The sequence below is a fragment of the Watersipora subatra genome, chromosome 6 (assembly GCF_963576615.1).
Source record: "Watersipora subatra chromosome 6, tzWatSuba1.1, whole genome shotgun sequence".
Taxonomy (NCBI): domain Eukaryota; kingdom Metazoa; phylum Bryozoa; class Gymnolaemata; order Cheilostomatida; family Watersiporidae; genus Watersipora; species Watersipora subatra.
Window position 1 is genome coordinate 1,147,360 of NC_088713.1, and position 10,480 is coordinate 1,157,839.

Genomic DNA, 10,480 nt, shown 5'->3' on the forward strand with positions numbered 1-10,480 from the left:
GCAACTGACTTAGTCAGTAGGCCCATAGCTAAAGGTCATTAGACAAATATGCAATCAAAGCACTACTAAAAGAAAGCATGACTGCGCAGCTAATATGTAACACCTCCAGACCTTCACTATTTTGAGTTTATGGTTAGTCATCACCTTGCTAGAACTTGGAACTGTCAAAGTAATCAGTTTGTCTTCTATTACGAGTAGGATATGTAAGACTTTCTACTGGCCTCTCATCAGGTACAGATTGGACAGGCTGAATGTTAAGATTGTTTTAAGTTGTGATATTATTGTCATTGGTCGATGTATCATTAACTTGAAATTTAGCTCATAGCTGATTGGCATGTCGCCTCCATACACCATGGTCTGTTTGCACAGCATACAGTATTTTACCCGGCTTGTTAATTATCATTCCAGGTATCTACTTTGGTCCAGAACTATTGTTCCTTGCATAAACCGAAGGGTCTAATTTATACCATAATGATGTAGAAGATGTGTGACCTGGTGAAGGAGTTTTCTTGTTCTGAATTGGTTTTAGCAAGGTCAGAGTATTTCTCAGCTGCCGTCCATGTAAAACTTTAGCAGGCAAGTTCCAGCTCAAAGAGGGATGAGGCAAACATCTGTATGTGGATAGGAACAGTTGGAGGGCAGTCTTCACTTTCTCCCTTTCTGCACAATTCTTCTCTACAGATCGCTTAAGAGTCTGGACAAATCGCTCCACTTCTCTATTCAATGCAGGATGGAATGCTGGTGATGTTATATGTTTAATGTCATGCATGGTGCAGAAATGGTCAAATTTATTTGACACAAATTAAAGGTCGTTATTCGTAACAATAGTCCAAGGAAGACCTTCATGTAAAAAGATCTGTCGTAGCACATCAATTGTGTCCTTAAAAGCAGGTTTCCGTACATCTAGCATAGCAACATATGGATATCGGAAATGTGCACCCACACAAACAAACCACATCAGACCTTTAAAAGATCCTGCATAATCCAAGTGAATTTGTTCCCATGGTAGTTGGGTTGACGGCCAACTTTGGTAAGTCTTGGCTGGGTCATTAGGACATATTCCGCAGGGTTCACAAGCTTTGATTAGCTGTTCTATGTCTGCATTGATGCTAGGCCATCATGCGTATCGACTAGCAAGCTTTTATACTCTTTCTATACCCCAGTGTGATTTATGCAGCAAGTCTAACACTTTACTCCTCAGGGCCTGTAGAATGAAAACCATGGCAGTGTCATCACGTTGCAAAAGCACAGCCTCCCCATAAACAAAAAGAGACTCCCTCATATTCCAATATGGCCACAAATGTTCATAGCTTGCTGTAAGCTTATTGGGCCAAATGCCATTCAGTATCCACTCTTTCACTATCTGTAGTGAGGTATCTTTCATGGTTTCTTGTGTCATAGCCTCATCATCAAGGAGACCATGATCGAGCTTCATTTGCATAGTGTGTAAGACCTGAATGCTCTCCTTCTCTTCATCATGGTCAAGCTTCGGGTCATCCCCTATAGGTAACCTGGACAAGCCATCTGCATTGCCGTGCTGTGCTGTAGGTTTGTACCTGATGCCATACTGATAAGCCATCAGTGTGAGGGCCCATCTCTGCTATCGTTGAGCTGTTAAAATGAGGATATTCTTTTCTGGTGAAAACATGGCAACCAGGGGTTTATGATTATTAATGAGCGTAAAACGTCTCCCATATAATGTAGATACTGTCTGTCACTCCATAGATGATAGAAAGCGCTTCTTTCTATATCTGTGAGTAGTTTTTTTTGCGCACGCTTAATGTCTTTGATGCATGTGCCAGTGGTCTTTCAGCTTCATTTTCCTTTTGTAGGAGTACTGCCCCAATTCCATAGTTACATACGTCTGTTTCTAGAACCAGCGGTTTACTCTGGTCAAAATGGGTAAGTTTGGTAGCCTTGATGACACTTTCTTTAAGAACATGAGATGCCTTGTCACACTCATCAGTCCAGTCAAGCTCGACATTTTCTTGAAGAAACTTGTAGAGATGGGCTGCTTTGCTAGAAAGGTTAGCAATGTATGAGCAATAGTAGTTGATCTTGCCCAGAAATTCCTGTAGCTATTGCAAGTTCTGTGGTCATGGAGGCTTGTCAATAGCCTCTATTGCAGAGATCGAAAGAGTTTTGCCGTTCTTGTCTATTATGTGACCTAGGTGTTCAACAGTGTTCTAAAGAACTCACATTTCTTTCCTTGTATGTGCAGCCCGTACTCCTGTAGTCTAGCTAAGAGTTTGTCGAGATTAGACCATTGCTCATTCTCACTGCTACCAGTAACAATCAGATCATCCAAGTGTGCTGCAACTTCAGGTAAGTCAGCAATCCATGAGTCCATGCATCGCAGAAACTGCGCAAAGCTGGATGCCAATCCAAAACACATCATGTTGTAGAGAAACAAACCACATTGAGTGTTGATGACACACAACTTATTTGCGTTATCATCTAACTCTAGTTGCAAAAAAGAATCTCCCAGGTCTGTCTTGGAAAAGTGTACCCCGCCTCTCAACTTCTCTAGCAACTCTTCAAGGCTTGGTAATGGGTGTTGATCAATTGATATTTGTTGGTTCAACACCTTGAAATCACCACATATACGCACTCTTTCATTTGGTTTGGAAACTGGTGCTATCGGAGCAGGATAATCATTAAACTCCACATTTTCCAAGACACCAACTTCAACTGATCGATCTAGCTCTTCTTTTAAAGCTAGGCATCTAAAGAATGGCACTACACAAATTTTAGAAAAAACTTGGTGTGCTCCCTAGTTTCAAGCGTACTGGTACTTTTAGCTTTTTACATTGACCAAGACCTGCCTTGAAGATGGCAGAGTACTTAGAAGAGAGTGCAGCAGTTTTGTCACTTAATCCAATAAGGTTAGCCCATGTGACTGTAAATGTAACATCACAACTACCCTGTGTCAGATTAGCTAGTCTCTGCTGCGAGAGACCGAATTTGCCACTTCAATCTAGACCAAGTTGACCTTTGTGTTGTGTTTACAACAGGAAGTTTGAGATTTTGTTTTTCCACATCTCCTACCTTTACATTAACTGAACATTGTCCGTCAATCTGTAACTCACTCTTCCCATACGCTTTAGGATGGGCACTGACAGGTAAAAGTGGGGTAATCCAAGATTTTGGTAGCCTTGCAAATCAACTATAAAGCAAGTAGCCCATGTGTCCTATTGAAACATTGCATCATGATCATTGACAACATTTTTGATCCAAACCGTTCTATTGACTCGTTTGAAAAGATTATCTGAAACTGCATGTACGGAATGATAAAAGTTCACTTGCATCAGTGAGCAAACTTAACACAGAGTTTTCAACTGTCCTAGCAGACTGTTCTGCCTGACTTTGTGCTGCTTTTTTAGCCATACAGACAGCCTCAATGTGACATTTGACCTCACATTTCCTACAAACAAATGCTCTGTAGGGACAATTTCTGTCACTTCTGTCATGTTTAATGTAACAGCTGGGGCAAAATTTCAAGATACCTGTGTTCTGTGCATTAGCTTGTTTCTCTCCAACGGTTTGTTGACCTTGGTGTGATTTTTGCTTGTACTGACCTGACTTTACGGTTTACTCTGTCTTCATTAGCTGGATAATTTGTCTCTCCCTTGAGAATATTATCGTTCTCTGTCGTCCTGATGAAAGCGGCAGTCTTCTTAAAAAAATCATTAGGAGAGGGATTAGCATCAAGTAGACACTGGCAACCGGCGTCAGCATGTGGCATCTCTTTAATGAATATGACACAAATTTGTTCATCAACATAATTAGTGCCACAGCTTGTGCTTTTGCGCGTGAAAGCACATTGCCGTGCAAGTCCACAAAGTTCTACTGCCCAATCAACATGGACTGACCAGTCTTCATCTTACATTGAAAAAATTCAAATTTTGTTGTTTGAACATGTATGATATCTGCAAAGTGTTCCTTAAGTTTCTCAGACAACTCAGTAAATGACTTGCTTGTAATATCCTCTGCGCCAAATAAGTTTGACGACAAGTCGTATGTCTCAGCCCCTACCCAAGATAGTAAGCATGCTCATTTCTGACTGTCATCCACCACCCGATACACATTTAAGTGCTGATTAAAACGTTTGAAGTTACTGGTTCCATTTTTTTTTACCCCTGTCATATGCTTCAAACTTGGGTATGGCAACAGCTAATGGTACTGATGCAGCACTATCACTCTTGGTAGCTTCAAACAAGGAGATAAACTGCTTCTGTGGATCAGCATTTTGCTGCTGGAACTGTTGTTGCTGTTGCTACATAGAATTGATCAAAGCTTTTATGTTCGGATCCATAGCAAGACATTAGAAAAATGCTGGCTGTGAGTCCACAATGTCCGTTCCTGATCCCAGTTGTTGTATTTTATTGTCACCAGCGATTACAGAAAACACGGCTAACAGGTAAAAAGCACATAAAGGAACTACCTTGGCTAGTAAGCCCACAGCTATGGGTCTTTAGACAATTATTCATTTAAAGCACTACTAAAAGAAAGCGTGACTGCACAGCTAATTTGTAACAGTTAGCATACATACCCCTACCACCAGCAATGCTTATATAAATTGTAGAACTATTTTCTTCAGTCTTGACACTTTAATACCGCGGAGGCACGGAAAAAGCAGCTTTGCAGAATGTTTTTGTCTTACACGGTACTGAGAGAAAATACTTATAACTTGTCCTTTCGGTAGCATTTTCAATGCATGTTCTGTGGCATATATTCGCAGCAGATACTGCAGACACACACCAACGCAGATATGTGTTCTGAATTTCGTAAGCCTTGAGCTTGCAGAGCAATTACATGATGCGTCTCTTTTCCAAATTCGACAACTTAGCAAATCAGTGTTTGAACATGGGTGGTCACAATTTTACCAGAATACGACGTGCTTCCCCCAAAACCAAAAGCATTACTGTTCTATCTGTTTGGTTCAAGGTGAGTGATGATAGGCCTGCTATTATTACAGTTTTGTTTTGTTATCACTACGAATAGAAAAAAAGACAATTTGATATTCCAGCATAACAATGGTGTTAATCAACCTCCAATGAGAGTACAATGTGTGAAATAGACCACTGCAATGGAATGAATTTAAGGGAAACAACTTTCATACTTCTAGTAATACTAGCATAGTAGTAGACCAAACTGAGTGAGCTTTATATAACCCTGCGTGAGCTGAAAAAATCAAATTAGTAAAAAAGAATCTTTTACCTTTCGTCTTAGCAGCTTCACTTTGCTTTCAGCCCAGTCAATGAGTTTCTAGCTCTTTTTTACCACTGGGCATCACCAGTTCAAAAAGAGAAGCTTCATATACGTGCTCAGCAATTGTTGAATGGTCTAAACAAAGCTGCGAGATTACACAACCCAATAGCTTCAATCTGACTTGCTGCTTGTAGACCTAAGTACTTTTAATGCATCTTTAAAGAAAAGTTTGGTTTACCTATGTAATTTATACAAGACTTGGGTACATTTATGGTTAATTTTTGTTGTTGTCTTTAGGTGTGTAAGCTTTAGCATCATACAGTAAAAACTTCAGTTGGCCAAAATTTGGGCTCAAGTGCTTTTAGCACTAGGCTCTTCAATTGCTTAGTTCACGTGTGTGCCTACATTTCACGCTTGTCAGTACAGGTTAATACAATTTATTCATTTTTTTCGTTATCCAAGTTTATGCACAAACAAATTCTTTTGACTCTTGATGAGCGTTTCATCGATGAAAAGGTACTTGAAAAATATGGCTGCTCATCTTTAGCTTGCTGCTCGATGTTCGGTCTGCCGTTTTTCCACACTACCTTGAGTCACTAACCAATGCCACTAAACATCGAGTAGCTTAAGCAGCCTCTGGCTAGATGAATTGTTGGTGATAAACATACAACTTCTGCAATCCCTTTACATGTCTTCAAGCTTTTTTCTTGAAAAATAAAAATTAGACAATTTAGCCAAGTACAGTTTGTCATATTGTCGTTTAGTTCAAAAGGCTTACATTATCTATCACATTTTTTGCTTGGTGCTCCTAAATGTTGCATGATATATTCAGAATTATTTTTCACTTGGCTGCTTAATTTAGTTGTTTTTGTTCAATACAGTCAGTATATAGAAGTGTGGTTAATGTGTCCCATGAGCTGCAAGCCAAAAAAGTTTGAATATGTTTGATGGCCAAATCACAGACAACAGCCTAGATCAGCAACCCTTAGCGCGTTAGGTAGTAACTCCTCTGTGCTGCTGAAATTAACAATATTTGTGTTCAGGACTTGCAGTTTTACGTTCTGCATTATTTTTTCTTGAATCTATATCAAAGATGCATTGCTGAATTGTGCTGGTATACCAACCAACAAGTGATGATACAAATGCTAGCCTACAGACTAGCATTGTCTAAGTAAATGCCCAGCAAATGCCGCCTGCTCATCTTTCGCTCATTCCTGGTGCTCTTCCTTACCGGTCGGCTTATCAGCCAATAGCAAGTGACCAAGCAATCGTAGCAGTCGAGGAGTATTTGTGATACTAACCTTCTGTTTCCAAAAAATTCATCAAGTCTCTGACTCCTCAAAGCAACTGACCAGTGTCAGACAACTCGAGCTTTCCCAGGATTAAAAGCCACTCCTTTTTTAATAAACTTGTCTTATACTTTTCGCTAGCTTGAAATCTAGTCAAGTACTCACAGCTGTTAGATTATTTTATTGAGACTGTGCATGTGAAAATATGGAGTGCTTAAAATAATGTTGTTCAAGTACAACAACAATGTTTGTCACAAGATGCCATGCAGGACCCACTCCCTAAGACTCTCGAAAATGTCCAAAGCAAAGGTGAACTTGAAAAAAGACCTACTTTTTTAATGTTAGAGCAGATATCAAAAGCTCATTCCCTTTCAACATAGGCGTCAAATAGACTTCTCAATGACAGCTAGCAGGACATAAGGTACTAAAATATCTTCCAGTACAATGTCTAAAAGCTATCATCGATTAAAAGATACGGGTATGTTTAATGCTCAGTCCTAACATATAGACGTCAATATACTGCACGTATTTTTTGCAGTTCTTTTTGGTAAAAAACGCCGAAACTTTAAATAACTCTGAGTGGTTCAATCAGCTGCAATCAAAATATTGCCAAAATTTCCCTCACGCATGCTAAAGGTAATCTGAAATTACATCTATAGGTCAGGTAGTCATTCGGTTTGTCTATGGTTCCTGCATTTCTGTCAAGTCCTTTTCCCAATATTCAAGTTGTTAAAGATATCACTCTTCATTTGTAATTCCTAATGCCTAGAATAGTAGTTCAAATCAAATGAAAGGCCACTCCAATTCTACCTAATACACTTTTGTTACTGTGTAGGCGTTCTCTGTAAAACTGTCTAGAAGTGTTAGCGAAGCTTGGTAAGAGACAAACGCCTTGTGAACAGGTTTTAGTTTGACCAAGTTGGTTCAAGCATTTAACAATGAATGTTTCTCAAGAGCCATCTCAGTGGTTACTAGCTTTTTTGTAATCAGATGTTGAGCAGGTATTGACCTTTTTGTTGAAGTCAGAAATACCGTTTTTTATCTCTTTTAAAAGCTCTTGCCTGTGGGAGCACTTTGATTGCCTTGGCTTAGCTACAGCAAGAACTGTTAAATTTCTATAAAGCTTTGGTAAGCCACCGGACATGACATCTTAATGATAAAGTCTTTGCTAAAGTGACCTATTATTATAGTTAGTTTTTTCATCTCCTCCAACAAATAATGTTCTTAAATAATACTGCAAAACAGGACTTGGTCTCATGATAAAGCAGGCATGATCCTTGCTTTTCAAGATCTGACCCTTCTTGGCCCTTAAAGCCATCCAGACGATTTCTTGCTTAGCCAGTCAGTGATACATCAGCTAGTCAAAAATAACTGTACAGACTGATTTTCTAGCTTTCCTAAGAAAAAGTAGTTAAATGAGCTTTGCCAATAGTGCTGCTGTAACAGCCTAGTCTCAAAGGGACTCTAATCCGAGCTAAGGTAAACTTTACAATGCTACCTACTATGTGGGTAAATACAGTGTAGATTCCAAACCGCAGGGCCTGATTGGAAGTGTTTGAGACCAGTTCTGCTGTGTAGGAAATCAATCAAGTGAATATTGTTTGCTGAGAAAATAATCTGGCTTCAAAAGGGCACTGTTTCAGGCTCCGTGGATATCCGCTCTCTTTTTCTTTTTCTTATTGCGTGGTCAGTTCATAACAACCATGACGGAAGAAAATTAGAGATGTCTGTCTGTTTTTCCTTTTAGCCAGAATAAAGATGGGCTGTATTTATGGTCGTTGTCATGTGGCTTGAATCAAGCCATTTTAGAATCATAAACTAGTTTCAATGCAGACAAAGTTGTTTCATTTTTTCCCCAATTGTCAAGTTTATGGTTTTATTACCATGATTGAACTTTAGATCTTTTATTCTATTTATTTGAGTAGTTTTCCTTTTGTAGAGTATTTCATGCTACCATTAATTAATATTACTTGTACAATCGGGGATCCTTTTCCAAGTTAGATATTTTCTAGACTTTGGTCCTTGCTTGCATACTCCCACTAAGTTTGGCCATTTTTTTCACAGCCACGCCTCTAAAGAGTCTCGGAAAGGACTGTTTCTTTGGTGTATTGTTTAGGATCTGGTGCAGCCAATCCCGCTTTTTTCTGCTGATGAACCAAGGGTCAGTCTAGTTACATGTTTATTTCCATACCACCAACACTTGTAATTTTACCCTTTTTATTGTCTTGACTGGTCATTTTGGTCAGACATTTGTTTGACTTTGGAGAAATTCTATGCCGGCTCAAATGTCGGCACTGTTTATAAGTGTTGCTGCCGATACAGTTTGATCAGAACATTTCCTTGATGATTTTTGTTGAGTACGGATGTGATAGATAGTCATATGGTACTCAGAAAAGTCACCACATTTACAACATACTTTTTGGGTGGTCCTTTGCAGGTCACTCAGTTTGACTTGATATTGCTTGGGACACAAACTAAACTAAGCCAAGATAGGTTTCTACGTGGTAATTCTAGACACAGTTCTCTGTTCAATCTTTAAATGTTTTCAACGATCAAAGCTACATTTAAAAAAAATTTAAGTTTTGCCACCAATATCAGTTTCAGTGTTTGCAATAATAACAGTTTGATAGTTGTGATAGTGCTTTTTATGCTTTATAAAAGCTTGTTGCTTATCGGTACCCATAGTTCTTTTACATAAAACTTCTTCTTTTTTCTCAACTGTCAAGATGAAAGCAGCTAGAAAAAATTAGCAACAAATTTAATATATAAATTTTTATAAACAAAATCCTGTAGTCCTGGCATATAGCTACACTTTAAATAGTAAGCCAACTCCATATATTTGCCATCATTGTCAAACAATAAAGATTTGGCTAGACAGACTCTATCTTGTTTGTTACTTTGGAAGGTCTGTTATTGTTAACTAATGTAACCGATGATCACTCTTATACATGTATGTGTGTGAAATCTTTGAAACTCCAGTTTGTAATATCACGCACAATCAATTGCCCCTCCAGTTTGAGCTGACCTTCTTTTGTCAGCTGTTCCATTGCTGACTAGCTTGAGGACTGAGCTGAGTAAAGTTCAGGTCAGCTTGTAACAGAGTAATGACTGTGCCACACCCTCTCTCTTTCTCTCTCTCACTTTTTGTTGCATGGTGTTATAGTTTCAAATGTAGTTTTAAATGGTTTTTCCTCAAAACTACAATATAAAAAAACGGTTTTAAAAGCTCTAGGTTTGATTACTCTTTTTTTTCAAATAGTCAGGAATGGAACAAGTATCAGTTTTCTTAAAAAAATAGTTTTTTTAGCAGTTTTTTCTTTTTTCCTTTCAACTTTTGATTGTTAACTAACAGCTCTGTCTATGTTTGGATACACACTTTTTGTCAACACGTTTTTTTTAACCAAGTACGTGAAAAAATAAAAGTTTATACAACATTTTGCATTGAAAAATAGTTAGTTATTTTCTCTTGTTAACCTTCTATTTAATGCTTGAACCATGTTTGTTCTCTAATAATAATTTTACTGCCATAAATTAATAATGTAATAAGTTAATGTTTAGAAAGTAAATGGACAAGGTTTTTAAGAGAACAAAAAGCTGTGAAGATCTTTGTATAATAAACCCCAATGCACAATTACTGTATTCATTTACCAACCAAATAAAATGCATATTGTGATTATGGTAGGTTGTAAGGTGATGGAGAAAAAAATTGACTCTTATTTCAACTAAAAAGTATTTATGACTTTAGAATGTGCCAGCTTAACTGTTTAGCTAATGTGTGGTCTTTGGTATAAATTGACCAAAGTAAAACCCTTCAATTTTATGCAACTTTTTTTCCCAATTACAGTAATTTTGGTCACAACATTATTTTAATTTTTTTTTGCAAATTTTGTCCCTAAACGTTGAAGTTTTAAATTCTTGATAAAAGTTTCTATGACAGAAATAAGATTATCTCTGATCAGCAAGCATTAACAGAGCACTTT